Source organism: Lissotriton helveticus, chromosome 8 (assembly GCF_964261635.1).
Source record: "Lissotriton helveticus chromosome 8, aLisHel1.1, whole genome shotgun sequence".
Classification (NCBI taxonomy): domain Eukaryota; kingdom Metazoa; phylum Chordata; class Amphibia; order Caudata; family Salamandridae; genus Lissotriton; species Lissotriton helveticus.
Window position 1 is genome coordinate 453,625,620 of NC_136069.1, and position 22,663 is coordinate 453,648,282.

Here is a 22,663-nt window from a genome sequence, read left to right on the forward strand (position 1 = left end):
ATTAGGTTGCATTTTCACTTTATTAGTGTTTGAGATATGCATACTTCACACATTGCCTGTAAATTAAGCCTGACTGCTTTGAGCCAGGCCACTAGAGGGTTAAGCATGGGTTTATTTCATGACTTAAGTGGGTCACCCTGAAATGGACTGTAATTATTTTTTGAGGTGGTATTTTACCCCTCTCAACTAATACTACAATTTCTTACACATCCCATTTGATCCAAACTTGAAATGTCTCCCTAACTGTTGAACCAGCTTCATCGAGTGGACATATATAGGCATAAGTGCCAATTAACATCGTGAACCTGCACTATATAAATGCTAGCTGAATTGAATTTACTCCTTCATGTCATCCAGAATGCAGACAATCGGCAGAAGTATGCGCAGAACACTTGTACATTTGCGCTTAATATTTTTACATTTTTCACCATGACACTATATTTACCATTAATGACTCTTCTTCCCTTCCCTCCATTAATTTTACTTGCTGTTCCTTGCCTGCCTGTCTATACACACAAACTTAAACCATACGTTTTGGGGAGTAGGTTTACGTGCCTTCTATGGTAGGGTGGCTATGGATAATGTTTGTAAATACCCAAATGCCTACAAATGTGTTCGTTGTTCCGGAGGTTTTGCATGGTTACCTCCAGCTCACCTCTTTGCCTCTTAGCCACTTCCGATGACAGACAGTTTTCGATAGTAGCGTATTTTCCAAATTTGGACATTTGTTCTGCAAGCAAAAATCCATAGATTTGTGAATTAGGAACTCATAAATTATTCTCTGTTGGTTTTTGTTTGCGCGCCTAAATTGGACCTATGTGTATTAAGATACAGTGAAATGTGCCCAGTGTTTTATACACCATGCAGGATCATGCATAAAAAATACCGTTTCATGAAATGTGGCATTTTCGACCTGAATTCTCATTATGTATTGATAATGAAAAACTACCATCTTCCAATGAAAAAAATGTCTAATACACTGTACATCAAACAACATACATATAGGACATAGCCCCATATCTTGTGCTGGAGTCGGGTGTCTAATTCATCCCTTAACTGTCGATATTTCAATTTAAACAATAAACATGAACATTTCTATGCAATCTGCCGATTGCTAAATCCTATGCTTCGAACTGCCGTGCGGGGTTGTTGCATCCTCTGACATCTGGCACGCACGATCACGGGCTCGCATGCAGAATCTTCCTCGGGCACTATTGGCCGGCCTGGCTGGGTGACGCGTCTGATTTGCATGTCAGATTAGAATGCTGGCTTTTTCTGGCATGTGCGTATGCCGCGCTGCCAGCGCCTGATCATGATGTGGGGGTCTGAGGAGTTCGGCAAATTAGGTGAACTGTCAAAGACAACATGACAGGAGTTGAAAAGAAATCCTTTCAAAATAAGAACATCTGAGTGAAAATAGATCGACTGCGTATGCTTGAATCAGGGGTGCTGTTTTATGCGGAAGTCATTCAACAAGGGGGGCTTGGGGGAGGGAGCCGACCGCCGGGAGGTCCCCTCCCCCGGGCGGTTTGGGAGGGCTGCGAGGGGTATCACTTTAAGAGTGAGCAGAAGTTTCTAGATTTGGGCTGGTCTAGTAGGACCAGAATAGCCCAATTATAAACCTCCCTCCCTCCGCCCACCAGCCACCATTTTAGGTTTGGTGACCTGGTGGCTAGGTGGGCTTATAGCTTTTTTGTCGTTTTTGGTAGTATTTGGGTGCTTGGGATAGAATACCAGTTTTTTCCTGTCAGTAGACTTGGTATTTATTTAGGATGGAGGATTCCCGTGTTCGTGAGGCTTTGAGGCTGCTGGCGGACGCAGGTCGCATGGACTTGCTGGTGGGAGGTGGGCCGGCGCGCCCTCAGCGCCAGGCCTCTGCTGGCGTGACCGCCGCTGTTTTGGCGTGCTCTCCACCGAGGAAGCGGCGTTCTGCTCAGGTATGTGAAAGGGGCCGGTCCCGTACGAGGAAACCGGCCCCTCAGCGGTTGGCGCGGGTGGGGGCGGGGGAAGGGGAGGCCCCGGCGGTATGCGGCGCTTCTGGTGCGGGCGGGACGGCGGTTTCCGGGTCGTTGGTTCCCCAAGTGAGCGCTATGGCGGGGGCGGGGGGACCTCAGGGCATGCCCGGCGCCTTGTTGGAGCGGGCGCAAGTGTTGAGTGACGCGCAGCTACTCGCGTCAGATAGGCAGGCGGGCACTGCGGCTTTTCCTGGGCCGTTGGGCTCGGTTCCTGCACCGGCTGTTAGGCGGGGAAGAGGGGGCCGGGGAGGGACCAAGAAGCGCTCCGCGTCTGACCCTTTGGTCGAGCGGCGCGTTCAGCCAGCGGAGATAGTCCATGCGCGGGGGGCGCGCAGAGGCTCAGTTCAATTTGTGCTACGCGGCGTGGGTCAAGAGCGGTTAATGCCCGGTGACCATGATAGTGCGTGGGTGGGGGAGGAGTCGCAGTCTGTTCATCAGACGGCTCCGCATAGGTTTTTAACCCCTGCCAGGCATGGTGCTTTTGACGGACAGGCAGGGGAGGGGAGGGATTTACATGTAATGGCTTCTCATGTGGAGTTTAGCACAGGGGGCTTGGAAATTGCTTCTGGGCAGTCAGTTCTTGGACAAGATGCAGAGAGTGCTGTGATGGACGTTGGGGGCAATGTGGGTAGCCCTCTGTTGTTTTCCACCCCTGGTTCCTCAGTGGGTGATGTTATATCTGTTGGGGGGGGCTCTAGGGGTGAGGGTGAATGGGCACAAATGGGCGTTGGGGGTCTTATTTCTGGGGGGGCTTTGGGGCAGGTAGCTTCCTGTTCAAGGGGTTTGGAGTCTCCTGCTTTGGTGGGAGTGGATGACAGTCTTCAGAGGGAAGGCAGGAGGGTGTCCATGGGGAGCCACGTCGCTTTTCATCCTGACGAGAGGGTGCCACGATCTGCGGGTGGTGCAGGGTCCTCAGTTCTGGGTTCGTCAATGGTTTTGGCTGCTGGAGGGCCTCACATTACTGGTGCTATGAGCGTGGGGGGTGTGGGCCCCCGGGGTACGATGTTAGCACATGGTAGGGGCTTTGGCCCTGTGAGTGGAGAGATGGCTCCAGGGTACAGGGGTACGGTTCCATTATTGTCTGGTGAGGCCAGTGGCCCTTATTTTATGTGTGGTTCCCCAGGGTGGGAACACTTTGGTGCGGCAGGTCTTGCGCAGCGGAGTTGTCAGAGAGAGGGTGCAGGCCATGAGTGGAGGGCAGGGGCCCCTGTTCCGACTTCTTCTGATGCAGCTGCGATGGATAACTTAGATTACAGTGAGGATGATGAGGTGGTAGGTGACTCTCCGGTTAGGGAGCTGCCTTTGCGTTCTAGCGTTCGAGGACGTGCTTTGGAGAGGGGTCGGATGTTGGGTGTGGATGGAACTTGGAGGGGGACGGAGTCTGGTTTGCATGTTGTTTGTAGGAACCCTAGCACACCAGTCCAAACCTTTTCTTTTCAGGATAGGAATAGGTGCGGAGGTCCAGACTTGGCAGGGCGCGGTCCAGTCCCATCTCGCCAAGGGGAAGTGAGGAGAGTGCCTAGCGCGGCCCTCTCTGTTCCACCGAGGGATCCCGTCGCGGCCAGCACACGAGGGTCTGGCGTGACCCCGCTGGCCCCAACGAGTAGCAGGTATAGGTGGCAGGCCTTGCCGGCGGCTATGGAGCTGCAGAGTCAACGCGAAGGGAGGTACAGGCGGGTACAGTCTGCTCCCCCTCCTGGAGTTTCAAAATCATTTAAATGTACGATGGTTGATACCGGGTTGGGTAAGACCCGTGGTGATTTGTTGCATACCAGTGTCGATTCAGTGGTGTTGGACTACGATGAAGAGAGTCCTGAAGAAGGTGAAGTGCGGGATCCGGAAAGGGGGGTGCCCTCTCATGTTTCTTGTAGTGTGTTACAGGCTCCAGTGGTCCAAAGTCAAGTGCAAGGGAGAAGAGAGCACGGCCCATCGAGCAGGGCGCCTCGCAGACCGGATGCATTGACCTCGGAGACACGGGCGGAGCCATCGAGAGTGGTCTCTCTGTTGCCAGGTGAGCAATCAGCCACACAGGCCAAACCTACGATGGTGTCTGTGGGTACAGGTGGTGAAACCGATGTGATCAGTGGTGATGGCCGTCTGGTCAAAGGTCGATATGTAAAAGACACAGCAGTTGGTACAGATGATGTGGTAGACATTACGAATAAGGTGGTAGGTGGTGTTATGGCTGGTGATTCCAGCAAGGTTAAAGAGCCTGTGGCCAGTAAAGAATTAAAAATCAAGAAAATGCCTTACATGGGGGTTACGAAACCGTTAGGTGCTCATCTCATGTTAAGTACCAAGGAACGAATTTGGAATGGTGAGTATGTGGAACTACTGAAGCTACTCCACAGGGAAGTCCGGTCTAAAGAAGGGTCTAAGGAGGAGGAGTTTGAGCTGGCAAAACGCCCCAGAGTGCCTTTAACTATTGAAAACTGGACAGCTGCATTTTTGATTTATGCCAGTGTATATTGCGAAAAGTTCCCTGAGCGCTGCGTGTCCCTTTTTAAATACATGGACGTCATTCGCAAGGCCCAGATCACCGGGGGTGGTTTTGCTTGGTCTCAATATGATGAGGAATTTAGGGCCAGGATGGCTTGGGACCCGGAAGCTAAGTGGGGGGAGATAGATAATGACTTGTGGCAACACACAATGGGGTCAGCGTCAGGGGGGAAAACCATTTTCACGGCAAGTGGTTTGCCGTTAGTTTATCGGCCCTTTCAGGGGAAGCCCACCCGGGGAGGGGTGGGGGCCACTGCAACCTTGTACTCAGGGTCTGGTTTCTGTTGGGAATTTAATAGGGGCTCCTGTACCAGGGAGTATTGTAAATTTAAACATGAATGCTCAGGCTGTGGTAAGAAACACCCGTTGTCCAAGTGTTGGAACAATCAGCCATCGGAGGGTACACAGGGAAAGCAAACAGTTTCAGGAACATCAAATACGACTTCACAGTTTTCAGGAGGAAGGGGATACAGAGGTGCTAAGGGTGCTGGGTCCAAGGGCTCGTACGCCAGTTAATTTAGAAAGGCTGCGCATTGCCCTCCATGGTTTCGAAGATCAGTCAGCAAAAGTTACACTGTTGGAAGGTTTTCAGTTTGGGTTCCGACTCGGTTACTTAGGTGCTAGGGACCGGAGGTGGTCTGCCAATTTAAAATCAGCTTCTGAACATGCCACAGTGGTACAAGACAAACTTAATAAGGAGGTACATGAAGGGAGGATGGCTGGCCCGTTTCACGATTGGCCGATCCATAACTTGATTGTTTCACCGGTTGGAGTTGTCCCGAAGAAAGAACCGGGACAGTTTCGCCTGATTCAACATTTGTCATGGCCTGAAGGGTCGTCTGTTAATGATTTCATTGACCCAGAGGCAGTGTCTGTCTCTTACTCTTCGGTTGACGTGGCCATGTCACTTGTTGTGACAGCGGGCGCAGCCGCTGAGATGGCTAAGTGTGACATCAAGTCTGCTTTTCGGCTATTGCCTGTCCACCCGGACGATTGGAGCCTTTTAGGTATTCAGTTCAATGGTAAATGGTACGTGGACAAGGCACTGCCGATGGGCTGCTCTATATCATGTGCCTTGTTTGAGTGTTTTAGTACTTTTCTGCAATGGTATTTTTCCCATCAGTCCGGTCATACCCTGGTAACACACTATCTCGATGATTTTTTCTTTGTCGGATCCCCGGGCTCCGCGGAGTGCCAGAAGGCTCTGGACACATTCCAAGGGCTCATGGAGGATTTGGGAGTTCCTTTGGCTCCCGAGAAAACAATGGGCCCTGCCACTGTCCTATCCTTTTTGGGTATTGAAATAGACTCTGTGGGTATGTCTGCTCGACTGCCGGAGGACAAAAGGGTCAACATGATTGAATTACTGGATGTGATGTTGTCAAAGAGAAAAGTGTTGGTGAAAGAGATTCAAGTGCTTTTGGGTCATTTGAATTTTGCCTGCAGAGTGGTGAGAGCGGGCAGGACCTTTTGTAGGAGACTGGGCAGGGCTTTGGCAGGTCATCATTTGCCCCACCATCGTGTTCGTCTGTCTGCTGGTGTCAAGGAGGATTTGAGAATGTGGAAGTTTTTCCTGAACTCCTTCAATGGTGTCCCCTTGGTCAGAGAGGTTGACTTTCAGTGGGATGTACAAATGTTTTCGGATGCTGCTGGCAGTGATGGTTTTGGGCTCTTTTGGAATGGCAAATGGTGTGCGGAACGTTGGCCCGATGAATGGTTGAATGGAGGTCGCAGCATCACTTTCCTGGAACTGTTCCCCTTATTGGTCGCCTTGACACTGTGGGGGGAGGAATTGGCGCACAAGAAAGTGCTGTTTCGTGTGGATAACATGGCGGTGGTGGAGATAGTGAATCGCCAATCGGCCAGGGACGGACAAGTGTTGAAACTTATGAGAGTTTTTGTTCTTGGTTGTTTGAAACACGATATTCATTTTCGTGCGTTGCACATTCCTGGCGTGGACAATGACATTGCGGATGCTCTGTCTCGTTCACAGTGGGGGAGATTCCGTGGACTGGCGAGGGATGCGGACAGATCCCCGACTCCGATGCCGAGTCATCTGTGGCACGTCGGCGAGGTCGGGTCGTTCAATTGGTGGTAGGTTCTCTGTCTGTGTCCACGCGTTCTGCGTATTCCCTTGCGTGGAAGGAATTTCTGGAATCTGGTGCTGTCAGAAGGGAGGATCTGTCGAGTCGGTCGGATGATGTGGTCAACTTTATACTGGACCTCATGGATAAGGGTTTGACCAAAGTAACCATTGCTGGGAAACTGGCGGGGATTGCTTTCATGGGGAAGTTGTGGTGGGGCTATCCTCCATCTGCGGGGGAAATTGGTAGAAGGATGCTTGAGGGCTGGGCCAGGGAGCAAGGGCACATTGGTAGATCCAGAGCCCCTATATCTTGGCAAGTTCTTGCCAGGTTAATTACGGTTTTGCCTTTAGTTTGTTCAGATGATTTTGAGGCATGTCTTTTCTCAATGTTGATGGCTTTCATGTTTTTTGGTGCTTTCAGGGTATCTGAGTTGTTGGGTTCAAAGTATAAGTGTGGATTGTTTTGGAAGGACGTTTTTTGTTATGATGAGGGAGTTCATGTATGGTTGGCCAGTTCTAAAACGGATCAGACGGGTAAGGGGAAAGGTGTATGGTTACAGGCATGTGCTCCGAAGCTTACTTGCCCTCTACTGCTGGCGCGGCGCTGGCGTTCCTTGTGTGGGGGTGGCGATGAAGTCCTGGTTTTCCAACATATCAATGGCACCCCTGTAACACCTTATCAATTACGTATGGTTTTGCGCAAAGCGCTACAGCACATAGGTCTCGATGGCAATATTTATGGTACTCACTCTTTCAGAATAGGTGCTGCCACTGAAGCTTTTCACAGAAATTGGTCTGAAAGGGATATTAAGCGATTGGGGCGCTGGTCTTCTAACTGTTTCCAGCGTTACGTGAGGAGCTCGGCGGAGGAGGCGCATGCGTCATCCTCCTTCACAGGATTCTAACTCTCTTTTCTTTTTCAGGATCCGTTGCTGGGCCTCGCTCCTCGGTGGTAACGGTCTGGATAGTGGGGCATTCATTTGTCAAGTGGGCCAGAGTCCAGGCGGCGAGGAGTTACTTTGGAGATCTACTTGGTTTCAATGATCGAATGTTTAACGTTCTTTGGAAGGGTAAAGGTGGGATGCTCTGGAGAGAGTTGATCCCTTGTTTGAACAACAACATGGTGGGCGGTGTCTGCCCGGATATTTTAGTCATTCATTTGGGAGAAAATGACCTATGTGCAACGAAAGGTGTAGTCTTGCTGCGAGCTATGAAACGAGATTTAGGCCTCATTAAGGAACGATGGGCTGGGTGTCATGTTTTTTGGACAGAGTTAATTCCTCGCAGGATATGGAGGGGAGCGGTGAATCCCAGGGCTGTCGATCGGGCTAGGAAGAAAGTGAATTCGGAGGTGTCTCGTTGCTGTAGGAGCCTTGGTTTCAGTAGGATTTCACACAGGGACATTAAGTTTGAGTCTGTTGAGTTCTTTAGGGATGATGGAGTTCATTTGTCCCGTGTGGGAATGGAACTTTACTTGTTGGAGATTCGTGAGGTATTAGCCCGGGCATTGGCCATGCAGCGCTGATTTTCTGGTTTTCTCTTTCGCTTCGCGGTTGGGGGGCAGAAAGGGAGGCGTGTCTTCCCCGCCTACCTTTCTGGGTGGCGGTGTTTTTGGGTATCATTACGGTTTTAGGCAGATTGCTGTTTGAGTATTAGTTCGAGTATTTCTTTGACAAGTGCTGGGGTATGTTGGTCATGGTTTGACCGTTCAGTTTTGTGAGGGGGGTATCTGCAGGAGTGCAGGGTCAGGCAGGGTTTATGGTTATGGAGGACCTGACCGTTGTTATTGTAATTGTGGTTTGACGAATAAAGTTTTAACGATGACGTATGTTTGTTTAATGACGAAATGTTTTATTGATGATGTAATGTTTTATTGATGACGTAATGTTATAATGCTGTTATATTGTTATTGATGTATTGTTGGGAGCGGGAGGGCTCAAATGTTTTAGGGGTGGGGGAGGGTTCGGGGGGCTGAGCTTGTAGTTATTTATTTATTTAGCGAGGTTTAGTTTTGTAAGGCGTTGCCAAGGTTTGTGTTTGTAATGTGCACCTGTGTCTTAATAAAGCGGCCTTTTACACACACAAACAACTTTTGGTCTACTTTTCTCTCACCCCTCGCCCTCCCTCCCAAGGGGGGCTTGGGGGAGGGAGCCGACCGCCGGGAGGTCCCCTCCCCCGGGCGGTTTGGGAGGGCTGCGAGGGGTATCACTTTAAGAGTGAGCAGAAGTTTCTAGATTTGGGCTGGTCTAGTAGGACCAGAATAGCCCAATTATAAACCTCCCTCCCTCCGCCCACCAGCCACCATTTTAGGTTTGGTGACCTGGTGGCTAGGTGGGCTTATAGCTTTTTTGTCCCACCCTCCCTCCCTAAATTTTTGATTTAAATGTTCCTTTTTTCCCTCGCTGCCCAGTTTTTTCCCCTTTTTGGGGGTTTTTGCTCCATTTTTCTTTTTTAAATAAAAGGCTGTTTTGTGGGCCACCGGTGTGCAGGGGTTTTTCTCTTGTATTTGTATCTGTCGCTAGACACAGGTGCTGTGCGGTGTTTTTGGGTATCATTACGGTTTTAGGCAGATTGCTGTTTGAGTATTAGTTCGAGTATTTCTTTGACAAGTGCTGGGGTATGTTGGTCATGGTTTGACCGTTCAGTTTTGTGAGGGGGGTATCTGCAGGAGTGCAGGGTCAGGCAGGGTTTATGGTTATGGAGGACCTGACCGTTGTTATTGCAATTGTGGTTTGACGAATAAAGTTTTAACGATGACGTATGTTTGTTTAATGACGAAATGTTTTATTGATGATGTAATGTTTTATTGATGACGTAATGTTATAATGCTGTTATATTGTTATTGATGTATTGTTGGGAGCGGGAGGGCTCAAATGTTTTAGGGGTGGGGGAGGGTTCGGGGGGCTGAGCTTGTAGTTATTTATTTATTTAGCGAGGTTTAGTTTTGTAAGGCGTTGCCAAGGTTTGTGTTTGTAATGTGCACCTGTGTCTTAATAAAGCGGCCTTTTACACACACAAACAACTTTTGGTCTACTTTTCTCTCACCCCTCGCCCTCCCTCCCAAAGAACGTTGACAAGGCTTCCTGAACACAATTAGCTGCTTTATTATCAATTTACATATAGAAGTTACTCCCAAAATAACCTCACACTGTGCGTTTTAAATATAAATATCAGGCGCCAGGAGAACTGCCCTGGCTTTCCTAATCGCAAGAGCTCATAATGTTTTATTCTTTATGATCCAGTGAGATTTAAAAAAATTATAATACACGACACACAACATGAAAGGTTGAAAGTATATGTTACACATAATAGACACCGTGATACATGAAACAGAGACAAGTGTAGTAGAAGCACCGTAAAAGCGTGTTTTAACAGGCGAGATGAAGAAAACACACAAATAAGGTATTATTAATACATATTAACGAAGTTGCACTAATGATTTTCTTATGCACATGTTGCTCATTAACATATGCTGATGAATGTTGATGTTAATTGAAGCAGCCTAGTGTTTTTAGTGCTTTTTGCTAATGAGCACCATTCAAAAAAGTCAGAGCAAAAATGTGTAAGCAATGAAGCACAAGCTTGGGATTTTACAAAATGAAACTGGAGATATTATAGTTTATGAAAACATATGAACATTATTAGAAAAACGGAATTTAAAAATCGTGCATTTATATGAATATCGTGAACATTTGTGGTAGTAGAGTATTTCTAACGTTAGTTATTCTTATGTAACAATAACATTTTTGAAAGATTATACATTCTTTATTTGAATTGATTTCATTGCCTTATTTTTGAAGTGAAGTCAAAGCTCATTTCATTTTAAGGTGTGATGCTAACTTAAAGGCCTTTATCGAAATGTCTTTCCCCTGATTTAATGCAATGGGTTATCTTTCTGCAAGTGAAATGTTGCACCTTTGTCTCATACACGCTTACGTCTTGCGATTCATGAACGTTTTTTTAGCCCGCACCATGAACATTTTCCTGTGGGAATAACTTTTCAGTTATTGCCTTCAACAGATTATTTTATATCTTTTTATTAGATATTAGGCTTGTGTGAGGACTCTAAAACCTTTGTTTCCTATGACTAGCATGGGAAACAATCTTGATGTTACAAGGATCTTAGGTGCCACTATGTAACCATAGCCATTTGCATGTCTTTCGATGGTGGTGTGGTGTCACGAGACTGGACATGGGGAAAGACTCTATAAAAGAAGAAACCCCAAAGGAGGTGCTACTAACGAATGAACAACCGTCATTACCCATCCTCTTAGAATTTGAGCTGTTAGACAACAAACTACCCTCCCACTTATATATGGAGGTACAACTCTGTAACTCTGGAGCTGTTACTGATTTGAATGCCTGCTTAAATGTTTGCCATTTTTATGAAAGCGGTTATATTTCTGACTGAACTTCTTAAGCAATTACTTGTTATGATTAACTTTGCATCTTTAATACAATAACCAAATTGAAAAATTGTCTGAGTCTGTTATTGAGTCCTGTTGTTTCTTCCAATTTACAGCGACTAATTATTTAAATGCATTATCGGGCGAATCAGTGAGCTCTGTCAGAACACCAGGTGCTACTCCTCCTGATTTGTGTGGCAATCGCAGAGCTATTGGTTTGTATAATCTTTGCACACTCAAAAAAGGGGGGAAAAGGAGGAAATAGCTAGGTTTGACCTCCTATATTATACAGTACAACACAATAAGTCCATATGTGATGGAACATAGGAACCTAGCCGGCAAGTGATTATAGGACCACCCAATACGGGTGTGCCTATGAAAGATAAAAAGAAAACAATATTTTCTTGAGTCCCCTCACTCACCCAGGGTTGCCCCTAGGTGACATGCTTCATCATTGGGGCCATCCCAAGCATCTACTGCTTGGGGCGTACTGCGACTTCCGAAGGATACGTAGGAGCACTGGATTGTAAGTCTATGTGTAGTGCAGTGTTAGGGTGGGAGTGGTGTATTTTGCTAGTTTTAAAAATTACCTAACCAGTAAGCCTATAATCTATTCCTGCTTCTAGTTGGTAGGATAAGAAAGGGGGTTGGTTAAAAGGAAAAATAACTGTTAATTGGTTAAAGGTCCCTAGTAATCCGTCAACATGTTTCAAGGTGTCCCCTAAACCTTTTCTTCAGGACAACATGTGGGCCAGCCCCATGTGTACCACTCTGGTGAATAAACCTAAATTAGGTGAAAATGAAAAAATTCAGAACACACATCTATTGTATGTATTTTCAATTATACATACGGTTAGCCTTGAACACCGCAGTATCTGTATGTGGGAGAAAAATAGATTACACATTAGTGCATACTCCCTGCCCTAATGGGCAGGACGCAGTTCATTTAGGCAGTGGCAGATCAATGTAATTGGTGCCTATGAAAGTTAAAAATAATGGTCAAGTGCTCTGGTGTTCCTGAAAATAAATAGATATCATTAACAGCACAAAACGTTCCACTTTGTCTGGTTTCATTGTTCGCTGTTAGGCATTTGTCAAAAAGGTTCTGGTTAGAAACATCTCATACTGACACTCGTTTTTCTGGACATATATACAACATATAACACATCACACTGTACCTCTAGTTAAAACAACGTACTTTTTAGGAAGCAGTGATATGTTCCATGGTCTGCCTGGGTGGAGGGGCCTCGAGAACCCTGTGGATGTGAAAAAAAAGGATAATCAGAGTTTGAATTGGCTCAGGATCGAGGGTGTGTGTGTGTAAATAGCACCCATGTATGAGTGATTCTAAAATGCGGGCAGGATTTATAAAATGCGGGCAGAAGTTGGAAAGTTCTCAGATCTTGTTAGGACAGGCCGTCCATCTATGTTAAAAAGATCTTACCTAGTTCAGCCTCTCTCCGTCAGTCTGACCTATTGCCCCAAAGCTCGACCCCATCTTAGCGCGTGCGAGTATTGGGCCGTGTTTGTAGTTTTGCTATGTCACCGCATGGCTGAACAAGCATTTACAATGCAATGGTTTCGCCTTTGGAAAAATTAAGAGTTATTGGCATTGTAAATGACGATTTTTTTATTTATGTGTTGGCTTTGAAAACAGATAAATAAATGGCATTGTCATTTACATTGCTATTAGCTTAATCTCTGCAGTCACTCTGTACTCTCTTGCACTCCCTAGCACTCCCTACTCACTCTGCACTCTGTAGCACTCTGTAGCACTCCCTACTCACTCTGCACTCCCTATGCACTCTGCACTCCCAATGCACTCTGCACTCCCTATGCACTCTGCACTCCCTATGCACTCTGCACTCCCTATGCGCTCTGCACTCCTTATGCTCTCTGCACTCCTTATGCTCTCTGCACTCCTTATGCTCTCTGCACTCCTTATGCTCTCTACACTCCCCATGCTCTCTGCACTCCCCATGCTCTCTGCACTCCCCATGCTCTCTGCACTCCCCATGCTCTCTGCACTCCCTATGCTCTATGCACTCCCTATGCTCTGTGCACTCCCTACTCTGCACTCTCACTGCTCTGCACACTCACTACTCTGCACACTCACTACTCTGCACACTCACTACTCTGCACACTCACTACTCTGCACACTCACTACTCTGCACACTCACTACTCTGCACACTCACTAATTTGCACACTCACTACTCTGCACACTCACTACTCTGCACACTCACTACTCTGCACACTCACTACTCTGCACACTCACTACTCTGCACACTCACTACTCTGCACACTCACTAATTTGCACACTCACTACTCTGCACACTCACTACTCTGCACACTCACTACTCTGCACACTGACTACTCTGCACACTCACTACTCTGCACTTTGCACTCACTACTTTGAGTATGTAGAGTGAGTGTGCAGAGTAGTGAGGGCAGAGTGCACTTTGCACTCACTACTCTGCACACTCACTGTACACACTCACTCTGCATTTATATTGTGCACTTTGCACACTCACTCTGCATTCACACTTTGCACTCATACTCTACACACTCACTCTGCACACTTTGTGTTATATCACTAACTGGCTGTCCGAGGTTAACATTTTTTAAATTACACTAAATGTCAGGCGCACCATCCTGGCGAGCGCCTGACGTGCCAAAATATGCCCTATTACCGGACTTGTCGTGACCGACACTGCCCCATTGCAGACAAAGTCTAAAACGAAAAATATCCCCAGACCAGTAGCTCCTGAGCATTCAGGCCGGGCTCCGTGACTCTCTGCCCCCAAGTGCTTCTGACATGCCTTCCTCGGCTTGGGCCAGTGTTACAAGAACTAGTGCCATTAACAGAGCTGTGTTCCTGATAACGTGCCACTCGCCGTAAAGAAAGCGCTTTGACGCCTGGCCAGCGGCAGCAAGCGCTACATAAATCCAATTACAATATTTTTTTTTGGTTTTTTTTTTAAACATCAGTAGGACTTGCTCGTGAATTTACCCTACTATTCGGCCCAGATCACGGGGTGTCTGAGGCTCTATACGTTATGTCCTTTCAGTTTTAGCAAGTAGGAGCCCCGGGTCGCTAATGTAAAACCTGCAAGGCCGAAGTGACCCTCGCGACCTCTAGGAGCTGGCAACGACAGTTTAGCACGCTTAATATCCTCTGTTGCTAAAATTACACAATTAACATAGTTTACCCATTTTAGAATAAAAGTATAGTAGTGCTTTCTTTCATTTACTAAAAGTCTAATTTAAAGCAATAATCCTTTCGGACTCTGGGGAAATATATACACTTGTTGCGCTGCCCTTTGGCGCGAACCCAGGTCTCCCAGACCACAGTCAACCGCTCTACCAACTACACTGATTCATATAGTGCAAACTCGACCCGGTGTCCCAGAGCGCTTTACAGAGTACTAGTTACATTACACCCGAACACAATAATTTCGGTAGGGAGATTAAGGTATTTGCCCAGAATCACGAGATGTTGCCGAGGATCGATCCTTGTTCCCCAAGTCTGGCGGTATCATACCCCGGGCTTCTCGCGACCGCCAACTCGCACCCCATCCCGCCACGCGGGTCGGAACGAAAAGCCCCTCCCTCCACCTACCGAATAACGCTGCCCTCGCTCTGCCCGCGATATCGCTGCTCATGTTCTCACCCATGACTTAAAAACAGCAAGCGCCTATCATCTTCTTACTCTGGATAATTACCCTTGCTTTTTCCAGCATATATTTTGATTCTTGCTGAAAATAGGAAAATATCTCTACAATTAAACCGCTTCACCGGGGCCCGAACCCGAGGCTCCCGACACCATAAACATGTGCTCCAAACGCTACGCTATGGCCTCTCACCCGTTTGCACTCCAAAGCCGCCAGGCCTGACTCCACCGCACGATAACTATTTCCCGGCTAGCGAACGGACAGCGGGAGGGGGGGGCGGGAACGGCCCACGGACAGCGGGAGGGGGGGGCCGGGAACGGCGCACGGTCAGCGGGAGGGGGAGGCTGGAACGGGCACTCACCTGGACTTCTTCCGGCGGCGGTCGGCCGCGGAATGGGAAGAAAACAAACGGACTACAAAAAAAAATAAACCACGGCCACGATGACGACATCGCAGAGGCGGAGAGGGAAAAAATCTCGGGAACGCCCACGAATCTGGTCCGGCCATGACGGACAGATCTCTGTTCCAATGGCTAGCCTCCATTTATGAAGCTAGCCAATGGAAGCAGAGGCGGGACTAAGCCCCAACCTGTAGGGACATAAGATTTCTCCTGGGCGGAGCTAGGAGCTCCGGCCCCAGGCGAAACCTAAAAAACTGGTGCGCGGTGTAGTTCCTGAAGGAACGGCACTCCGCGGGCGCAATAGTTCATTAGGGAAATGCAGGAAATAAGGGAAGCGCTTAGTACAATTGCTTCTAAATTGTTTTATCTTGTTGGTGGGTCTATTTTTTTAATTTAGTAAAGCCCGGATTTGCAAAATGAAAAACAAAGCACATAGGGGGATCGAACCCTGTTTGTGCTTATGGAAAAAGTGTCGGCCATTTTGGATTGGTCATCTTTGATTATTGCACTAGAAAAACAATGTTAGTTTTCATTAGTTATGTAGTAAAATCTGTTTGGCTAAAATAATTTTCTAAGGAGTGTAATATTGTGATACATTCTAGTAGTTGGGAGTGGGCGGAACTAGGGGGCCAGAGGAAGAGGAGGAGCAGAGACAGGAAAGGGGCAGTTAGAGTAGGGACAGGGACAAGTAAGGAGTGATTCAACAAAGCTCCATGAAGAATAAATAAGTGTCTGTCATCATTGCCTGCAAAACACTACAAGGAGGTACAGCAGCTTATGTAGTGCCTTATGGGACTTTGATAGGGTGGGATGCTATAACCTGCCATCCCTGATCGAAGAAGGAGAAACGCCCTGTCCCGGGCAGCACGATAAAAGTGGTCGCCGTCACGACACGTGTGCCCCCAGAGAAACCGCTGCCTGAAGCCAAAGGCCAGCGGTAAGCACCTTAGCTCCGCGATTCGTTGATCGCGTGGAGCCCTGCCTGACCAGTGTGATCGAGCACTGAGAAAACCCAGAGCCGAGCGCTGCTTCGCGCCAAAGTCGGGAGCTCACCCCAGATGCGTGTGACTTGGCGCGGCTGCGGAAAAGGCCCGAGACCGAAGAAGTGAAGTCGGGAGCCCACCCCGATCCTACCTGGATGTTCCAGCGATTTGGGGGTGTGTGGAGCGTCTACACCGTGCTGCTGCCTGCAGGACCGGCTATCGGTGAGTCTCGGTGACTGAATCAGCCTGAAGGGAATGAATGAAGCTGAAATCTCGCAGGAACCGAGATTTTCTTAGCAGCGGCCATATTGGAATCAGGCAGCCTTTAGGACATCCCCTATGTGCAGATTGCAAGCAGCCATTTTGAGGTCAGGCAGTACAAGACATCACGAAACAAGCATTGGTAAATGCAAAACAAGCATTGGCGAAGACAAGAAGCAAGCAAACAAGCACTGGTAAATGCAAAACAAGCATTGGCGAAGACAAGAAGCAAGCAAACAAGCAGTGGTAAATGCAAAACAAGCATTGGCGAAGACAAGAGGCAAGCAAACAAGCATTGGTAAATGCAAAACAAGCATTGGCAAAAGCAAGAAGTATGCAAACAAGCATTGGTAAATGCAAAACAAGCAGTGGCAAGGACCAAACAAGCACTTGCAAAGACAAGAGGCCAGTAAACAAGCATTGGTAAAAGCACAACAAGCACTGGCAAAGGCAAGAAATAAGCAAACAAGCAGTGGCAAAGACAAGAGGCAAGCAAACAAGCCTTGGCAAACACAGAAAAAGCATTGGCGAAAGCAAGACGCAAGCAAACAAGCATTTGGCAAAGAGCATAAACAAGCATTGGAAAAGCAAGCGAACAAGCATTGGCACAGACCAAACAAGCATTGGCAAAGACGAGAGGCAAGCAAACAAGCTTTGGCAAAGACAAAACAAGCATTAGCAAAAGTGAAACAACACGATTCAAGAAGAAGAATGAACAAGCCCGAGCAAATACAAAAGTGAAATAACAAACAAGCACACGCAAATGCAAGAAGCAGTCTAAGAAAACAAGCACTGATAAAGACAAGAAGAGAAATAGTAAAACAAGCATTGGTAAATGTAAAAGACCAAACACTGGTAACTATAAAGGAGCAAGCATTGGCAAAGGCAAACGAACAACCACTGGCCAATACCGGTAGTGAAATGAAACAAGCATAAGCAAATGCAAGAAGTGCAATAGAACAAGCATAAGCTAATACAAGCAGAGTAACGAAACGAGTATAAGCAAATGCAAGAGACAAATAGAGACAATGGTGAACACAAACAAGCACTGGTACAAGCAACGAAAAATAGAATGAACAAAAGTGACTGTTAGTAACAAGCCCTGGCAAAGGCAAGATGTACAGTGCAACAAGCACCAGCAAATGCATGCTGCAAGTATAAGCAAGCCCGGGTGGATGCAAGTCTTGATGTAAACAAGCACAGCCCACACAAATCTCGAATGCGACAAACACAAGCAAATGCAGATCCCGAACGTAACAAACACGAGCAAAAGGAAAGTACCAAAGTAAACTTTCAGCACCACGCGAAGATAAATGATCAACAGCAAGAGAAGCTAAGAAATCAAATGATCCAGAAGCATGAGTAGACGAATATCAAGGAAGCCTTCTCTCATCAACGAAGCAATTGAATAACCGGCTCTAGTCCAGAAGGAGACGCATGAACAAGATGTCAAATGTGCCATGCATCCTCACGGAAGAGCCACAAATCACCTGCAGCCAGCATGCGACTCTAAAGGAAGCGAGCCACGAGTCACGCATAGTGTAGCTGAGTGGTGGCCATTCGGAACTCAACAAATCCAAGTTTCACTCACTGGCGCATACTGATATAGTTGCGAAGCTTACCAACCTTAAAGGAAACGACCAGATCAAAGATCTCGGCCGAAGAGAGTCAACAAAGAAGACGGGAAGCTAAGTGAACAGTCCTGTGACTGTAGCGGATCAGAATCTTCCTCCCTCATGGCGGGGGGAAAAGCAACACAACGGTCCAATCCCTGCATTGAAGTGCCGCCCCCACTGACGTAGACTGACAGTCAGAGTTTGGGTCCTAAATGGACCCAGTGGCTGGAATCGCTGGACGACTTTCTGGATGCAATCGGTGAACAAAGAGATGGAAAATGTCCGATACTACTCCTCCAGCTAGTAGGTCATGAGGGCCGACGCTTAGTCAGAACATTTCCTGAAAAGGACACAGAGACCTATGAAAGACTTCAAGAGAAGCTACATGCCCATTTCCACACACAGGCAGACGTGGATCATGATCGCATCGCCTTCAACACAGCACGGCAGGAACCAGGAGAACCATTGCCAAATTCATCAACCGGTTGCAAAGTCTGGTACAATGCTGCCATTTCAACACACTTACAAATGAGGAAGCAGTTCGGCTCCGGATAATCGAAGGCTGTTCAAATTCTAACACGAAGCGCAAGATCCTTCGAGGGCATTGGTCGCTAAAGGAAATCATCAGGAAGGCCGAAGTTGGAGTGCGGCTCAAAGCAAGAGACCGATCGAAGGTACTGCACCCGAATGCAAGACACCAAGATACCCGGAAAGAGACATCCCTCATGTCCGGGAATAAAGCTCAGGAAACAAACAAAACCAGAAAGAGGGAGGGTGAAGGCAGACCAGAGATAAGACAGCGGGAGAGACAAAGTGACATGGAATACTCTGAGTCAACAATACGAAAGACAACCTCAAGGAGCTGTTCACCCTCAAGGAGTCATTCAGAATATGGAACAAACTATTCTGAAGAGGATGAAGCATCAAGTGGGACAGATCGCACCCATGGACAAGATGACAGCCTGCACAACAAGCGGGTAAGAAAGACAAACTATAGAAGATTGGAACAATCATGTCAACACTGGAACTCGGCGCACGAACACCCCCGAGCATCTCACTATTCGCCAAATTCTGTAGATGCATCCGAGGAAGCATCAAGCAGGAGAACAGATCACACCCATAGCACAGATGTCAGTGCACAAAGCAAGTGTGAAGAAGAAGCCAACCGCATAAGATGGACTGATTCACTCAGACACCGGAAAGGGGAAGACAAACACATCAATGACATCCGAGATAACGAGAAAACTGAGAGGAGGTCATTACCATCATGCGAGAGAAGCAAATATGAAGCACCCTGGGATCAAACACAAGACATAAACATGTGGTTATCAAACAACCTCTCCAGTGAAATGACACCGAAGCCACTTCGAGAAAGGTACCCAGAGAAATATCCCAAAGAAACCTCCGACTCTAGGAGCAGAGCGTCACGGCCTACCTATTTCAGAAATTTACTATTCAGGACACACTCAAAGGAACGTTCTCAAAGGAAAACAACAAAAGACTCTTCCGATTCAGAAAGCACATCTACTCGATCCCTCGAGTCGACCGACAACGGCCATGGCGTCAACCACATGAACACACCAGAGAACCAAGGGACATTCTTCCCGTCAAGAGCAACATGTCTCACACCAATGTCTCTGAACACTCAATCATTCCACAAGACAACCTGTCATGTCAGTCACAGGTATATCAAGACATAAATAATACACCGTCACCCCTGATGGGGTCAGCGAGGCTGACTCAAAGGGCCTACAAAAGGAAAACAGATATAGTGGACATTACTCTCCAGATGGAAAAGGACCAGCCAGTCAATCCGCAAGGGAAGCCAGACGTGTCAATAGACAGATCATCATCGGATGAGAGAGAAACATACATATGCCCAGATGGTTCAAGGGTTCACCAGTCCCAAACGCGAGCGGGAGTGGATGAGACAACCAGAGGCAGCAAAGGAGTCCCCAAATCAAACCAAGACAACCTTTTCAGATAGTACCTTACCGTCTGGCATACATGACTCTGAACAGGAGGGCAGTGTTGCTCTCAACCGGACAAGACAAAAAGAAGTAAAAGTACATGTGGGTTCTCGGAAGAGAACCAGAACAACATCCCCTCAGAAAGGAGATCGAACAAGAATCACGAAGGAAGACAGACTGCCGATATCGAGCTGAGCCCTTCACAGTCACCTCAGACACTGAAGGTGAGTGGATCACACAGAAGCTGATTGAAAACCACCACGAATGCACTCTTGTAGTAAAGGATGCTCTCGTCAAGGCGACAGAAAGCCACACAACGGAAGCTGAGATGCCTCTCCATAGCTCAAACGAACGGCCCGCGAACCCATGTGGCTGATTGAGGAACTATAAATATTTTGGACGCTAAGTTCATTTCGTTAACAAGGGGGGAGATGTAATATTGTGATACATTCTAGTAGTTGGGAGTGGGCGGAACTAGGGGGCCAGAGGAAGAGGAGGAGCAGAGACAGGAAAGGGGCAGTTAGAGTAGGGACAGGGACGAGTAAGGAGTGATTCAATAAAGCTCCATGAAGAATAAATAAGTGTCTGTCATTATTGCCTGCAAAACACTACACGGAGGTACAGCAGCTTATGTAGTGCCTTATATGGCTTTGATAATTTTATATTGTTTTGTAGTAGTGCTCTGGTAGGATCTTTTTGAGGACAAGGATGTCTTAATAGAGCATCATGATTCGTATATACATCTTTTTGGCCATTGCTGAATGCTCATCATTAGTTTGTTTTAATTCACTAATGGTTTTGTTTCTGGCTGTATGCATTATCTTAGGAACTGTCCACAAGGGATGTTATCATTTAACCCTACTACGTCCGTATGGAGCTTAAACACCCATCTTTGTTCTTTTTCCAGAAGGGATCGTTCCAAGTTTTCACATGGTTTTATATGCTCTAGGACTACCCATCTCATGTTGTTTGGGGTATGTTGTTTTTCGCTGAAGTGTGCTGTCATTCTGGTGCTTGCCCTGTGGCATTGCATGTTGCTACGATTCTCACATATTCTGGTGCTTATTTTTCTCGTGGTCATTCCCACATAATGTAATTCACAAACACAGGTGATGAGGTAAACCACACCTACAGTGTTACAATTGGTGAACTTGCGTAGTTCCCATGATTGCCCTGTGTTAAAAACAAATTTCTTCGTAGTGGTTGTAAGGCGGCAGACGCTACAGTTGCCACATGGGTGGTGGCCTGATTGTAGGGTGCTGATAACCTGTTGGTTATTATTGTTTGGTGCCTTTGGACGGGTGTGTACTAGTATGTCTTTTAGATTCTTTGCCCGCCTGTGTGAGAACATTGGTGTTGGTATGTTTAGGGTGCCACTATTTATGATCTGCCAGTGTTTCTTTACTAGTTTCGCTACTTGGTCTGATGCCACACTGAATGCCGTTATGCATGTAGGTTTTTTCTCTTTGTCCATCTCATTCCTCTCGTAGTTTTCTAGGAGGGCTTCCCGGTGGTTATTTCTAGCTCTTTTGTTTGCTCTCGCAATTGTCCTTGTAGGGTATTTCCGTACTCTTAATTTCTCAGCAAGCTCTTTCGATTGTATGTCATAGTCCGCTGTTTCTGTACAGTTTCTCCTCAACCTCAGGAACTGCCCGAATGGGAGATTTTCTTTAAGGTGGCGCGGATGAAAACTGTCATACAACAGGAGGCAATTTTTTGACGTTGGTTTGAAATGTGTTGTGGTTTTTAGCATGCCTTCCTTACCCATTCTCTTCGAATTTGAGCGATTAGACAACGAACTACCCTCCCACTTAAATATGGTAGTACGACTCTGTAACTCTGGAGCTGTTACTGATTTTAATGCCTGCTTAAATGTTTGCCATTTTTATGAAAGCAGTTATATTTTTGACTGAACTTCTTAAGCAATTACATGTTATGATGAACTTTGCATCTTTGATACAATAACCAAATTGAAAAATTGTCTGAGTCTGTTATTGAGTCCTATTGTTTCTTCCAATTTACAGTGACTAATTATTTAAATGCGTTATCGGGCGAATCAGTGAGCTCTGTCAGAACACCAGGTACTACTTCTCCTGATTTGTGTAGTAATCGCAGAGCTATTGGTTTGTATAATCCTTGCTCACCCTAACTTCTTTAGGTGATTTGGACTTCCCATTGCTATTCTTTATTTCTACAAGTATGGTCTTAAGGGTGGTGTATCTAAGTGTGATTTCTAACTAGTGAGTTGGCTGTCAATCATCAGAGGACCAGTGCCTCTGTGGTAAATGAAATTGACTTAGTCTGTCTAATCGTTAAGGGCCCAGTAAGGTTAGAGCACTAAACTGTCGAGGTCCAAAATTGTGCTATCGGGGTGCTGAGTACAAAGGCTGTGGACTCTTGATTCCACCTCATGACTCTTTAATCCACCCAGACGGCGCTGCCTATTCTTCAGTTTATGCTTGCAGACCCCACTTGGAGCCATCAACACAAATTAAACTCTAATTCTTCACAATTGGAACACTGGGGAGAAGCCCACGTAAACAATCGACCTGATCATTTGTCTCTCTTTCCTCCTTCTTAGGGTTGTGATTTCAACCAATATTCCAATCACCATGTGCAACATCGTTGCCCTGTTTCATTTATCTTTACCAGTGACTCGAAAAGTCATAATTCATGATAACTGCGTCTTATTCCTCAACTATTTGCTATTTGCCATATTCCAGGGGATTGATTCCATTTCCATTTCCAGTTTTTA